Source organism: Furipterus horrens, unplaced genomic scaffold (assembly GCF_987537825.1).
Source record: "Furipterus horrens unplaced genomic scaffold, mFurHor1.1.pri manual_scaffold_2, whole genome shotgun sequence".
Classification (NCBI taxonomy): domain Eukaryota; kingdom Metazoa; phylum Chordata; class Mammalia; order Chiroptera; family Furipteridae; genus Furipterus; species Furipterus horrens.
The window spans coordinates 80,011,131-80,015,540 of NW_028327172.1; positions in this window are offsets into that span (position 1 = coordinate 80,011,131).

The following is a 4,410-nucleotide window of genomic DNA, read 5'->3' on the forward strand; positions in this document are numbered from 1 at the left end:
TTAGTTTTATGCAAAGAACCTTATGTCATTACTTACTTCTTCAGAATGCCAATTTTTGGAGGGATCAGGTAGGGAGAAAAATATACAGTGTGAAGAAGAATCCTTGTCTTTCTAATATTCACTAAAATTACATTTCCATACTTTACATTTTCTTCTGTTCACTGTCTTACATGTGAGGTTTTTTTAGTTTGTTTGTTTTGCTATTACAGTTGTCCCACTTTTTTCCCTATTTCTTCCCCACACCTTGCCCACCCCTTCTCCCAGAGTCAGTCCCCACCCAGTTGTCCATGTCCATGGGTCATTCATGCATGTTTTTTGACTAGACCCTTCCCATTCTTACCCCCTTCTCTCCCTCCCCCCTCCCCCCTTGTTACTGTTAGTCTACTCCTTGTTTACATGCCTCTGGTTCAATTTTGCTCATTTGTTTGTGTTGTTCATTAGTCTCCTGTAATAGGTGATAGCATAAGGTATTTTTCTTTCATTGCCTGGCTTATTTTGCTAAGCATAATCCTCTCTAGTTCCATCCATGTTGTTGCAAATGGTAGAAGTTTCTTCTTTCTTTCTGCTACATAGTACTCCATTGTGTAAATGTACCATAGTTTTTTGATCCACTCATCTACAGATGGGCACCTAGGCTGTTTCCAGCACCTGGCTATTGTAAACACCGGTGCTATGAACATAGGGGTGCATAGGTTTTTTTGAATTGGGGTTTCAGAATTCTTAGGGTATAGTCCTAGCAGTGGAATTGCTGGTTCAAAAGGCAGTTCCATTTTTAGTTTTTCAAGGAAATTCCATACTGTTTTCCATAGTGGCTGCACCAGTCTGCATTCCCACCAGCAGTGCACCAGGGTTCCCTTTTCTCCGCATCCTCACCAGCACATGTTGTTTGTTGATTTGTTGATGATTGCCATTCTGACTGGTGTGAGGTGGTATCACATTGTGGTTTTTATTTGCAACCCTCTGATGGCTAGTGATGTTGAGCATTCTTTCATATGTCTATGAACCCTCTGTATGTCCTCTTTGTAGAAGTGTTTGTTCGGGTCCTTTGCCCATTTTTTAATTTGGTTGTCTGTCTTCTTGGTGTTGAGTTATATATGTTCTTTATATATTTTGGAGATCAATCCCTTGTCTGAAGTATTATTGGCAAATATATTTTCTCATATGGTTGGTTCCCTTTTCATTTTCCTGATGTTTTCTTTTTCTGCGCTGAAACTCTTTAGTTTGATGTAGTCCTATTTGTTTATTCTTTCCTTCATTTCTCTTTAGGAGATATATCAGTGAAAATGTTCCTACACAGGATATCTGAAATATTCCTGCCTATGTTTCCTCTATGATTTTATGGTGCCACGGCTTACATTAAAGTCTTTGATCCATCTTGAGTTTATTCTGGTGTATGGTGTAAGTTAGTGATCTAGTTTCATTTTTTTGCATGTCCCTGTCCAGTTCTCCCAACATCATTTGTTGAAGAGGCTCTTTTCACTTCATTTTATGTTCCTTCCCCCTTTGTCAAATATTAGTTGACCATATAGACCTGGGTTTATTTCTGGGCTCTCTATTCTGTTCCATTCATCTATATATATGTCTGTTCTTATGCCAATACCAGACTGTTTTGATCACAGTGGCTTTGTAGTATAGTTTGATGTCAGGTATTGTGATTCCTACTGCTGCGTTCTTCTGTCTCAATATTGCTGTGGCTATTTGGTTTTTATTTTGGTTCCATATAAATTTTTGAAATATTTATTTTAGGTCTGTGAAATATATTATTGGTATTTTAATAGGGATTGCAGTGAATCTATAAATTGCTTTGGGTAGCATGGACATTTTAATAATGTTGATCTTCCCATTCATGAACATGGTATATGCTTCCATTTATTTGTATCTTCCTTAATTTCTATCTTCAGTATTACATAGTTTTCTGAGTACAGGTCTTTTACCTTCTTGGTTAAGTTTATTCCTAGGTGCTTTATTTTTCTCGTTGCTATGGTAAATAGGATTTTTTTTCATGTTCTGTCTCTGATATTTTTTTGTTCATGTAAAGAAATGCCTTTGATTTCTGAATATTGACTTTGCATTCTGCTATTCTGTCAAAATCACTTATTATGTCAAGTAGTTTTTAGTGGAGTTTATAGGGTTTTCTATGTACACTATCATGTCATCTGCAAATAATGACAGTTTTACTTCCTCTTTTCCAATTTGGATGCCTTTTATTTCTCTTTCTTGTCTGATTGCTGTGGCTAGAAACTCCAAGGAGTGGAGAGAGTGGACATCCTTGTCTTGTTCCTGATTTCGGGGGGAATGCTCTCAGTTTTTGCCCATTGAGTGTGATGTTGACTTCAGGTTTCACATATATGACCTTTATTATGTTGAGGTATTATTCCTCTATTCCCACATTGCTGAGAGTTTTCATCATTAAATGGGTGTTATACTTTATCAAATGCTTTTTCTGTATCTATTGATACGATCATGTGGTTTTTGTCTTTCATTTTGTTTATGTGGTGTATTACATTTATTGATTTGCTAATATTAAAGCACCCTTGCATCCCTGGGATGAATCCCACTTGATCGTGGTGTATGATCTTTCTAATGTTTTGCTGGATCCTGTTTGCCAATATTTTGTTGTGGAATTTAGCTTCTATGTTCATCAGTGATATTGGCCTGTAGTTTCCTTTCTTCGTTGTGTCTTGACCTGGTTTTGGAATTAGGGTAATACTGGCTTCATAGAAAGCGTTTGTGAGTCTTCCCTCTTCTTGGATTTTTTGGAATAGTCTGAGAAGGATAGGAGGTAGTTCTTTCCTAAATGTTTTGTAAAATTCACCTGTGAAGCCATCCAATCCAGGGCTTTTGTGTGCCCGAAATTTTTTGATTACTGCTTCAATTTCATTAGTTATTATTGGTCTGTTCAGGCTTTCTGCTTCTTCTTGATTCAGTTTTGGAAAATTATATGTTTCCAGAAATTTGTCCATTTCATCCAAGTTGTTGAATTTCTTGTCAGAGAGTTTTTCATAATAATTTCTTACAATCCTTTGTATTTCTGTGGTATCGGTTGTGATTTCTCCTCTTTCGTTCCTGATTTTGCTTATTTGAGCCCTCTCTGTTTTTTTCTTGATGAGCCTGGTTAAAGGTTTGTCGATTTTGTTTATTTTTTCAAAGAACCAGCTCCTACTTTTATTGATCTTTTGAATTGTTTTTATAGTCTCTATGTCATTTAATTCTGCTCTGATGTTGATGATTTTCTTCCTTCTGCTTGCTCTGGGCTTTGTTTGTTGTTGTTCTTCTAGTTCTTGTAGCTGTAGGGTTAGATTTTTTTATTAGAGATTCTCCTATTCTTTTTATGTAGGCCAGTATTGCTATGAGCTTTCATCTCAGGACTGCTTTCACTGTATCCCATAGGTTTGGGGTTGTTGTGTGTTCATTATCATTCATTTTCAGAAACTTCTTGATTTCTTCTTTGATGTCATTGTTAACCCATTCATTATTTAATAGCATGTTATTCGTTCTCCATGAGTTTGAATGTTTTTGAGTTTTTTCCTTAAGGTTAATTTCCAATTTTAAGCCATTGTGATCTGAGGAGATGTTTGATATAATTTCAATTCTCTTAAATTTGTTGAGGATTGCTTTGTGTCTTACAATGTGGTCTATCTTTGAAAATGTTCCACGTCCACTTGAAAAGAATGTATATATTGCTTCTTTGGGTTGAAAAGTTCTATATATATAAACTAAGTCCATTTGATCTAGAGTGTTGATTAATGCCTCAATATCTTTGGTGTTTCTTTGCTTCAAAGATCTGACCATTGTTGACAATGGGGTGTTAAAGTTTCCTACTATGAATGTATTGTTGTGTATATCCTTCCTGAAGTCTTTCAAATTTTTCCTTACATATTTGGGTATTTGGGTGCTCCTATGTTGGGTACATATATGTTTACAAGGGTTATATCTTCTTGATGGATTTCTCTTTTAAGTATTATGAAATGTCCTTCTTTTTCTTTTTTTATGGCCTTTGCTGTGAAATCTGTTTTGTCTGATAAAAGTATTGCTACTCCAGCTTTTTTTCATGTCCATTTGCTTGAAATACTTTTTTTCATCCCTTCACTTTCAACCTGTGTAGATCTTTTGTTCTGAGGTGGGTCTCTTGTAGACAGCATATATGTGGGTCATGCTTTCTAATCCATTCAGCTACCCTATGTCTTTTGATTGGTGCATTTAATCCATTTATACTTAAGATTATCTAAGGTACTTATTCATTTTCATTTTCCCCCTTTGTACTTGTGTTCTTCTCTGTCTCTCTGTTTCTTTATCTTCTTAAATCAGACCCTTTAGCATCTCTTACAATGCTGGTTTAGTGGAGATGTATACTTTTAGCCATCTTTTGTCCGGGAAACTCCTTATTTCACCTTCCATTTTGAATGAGAG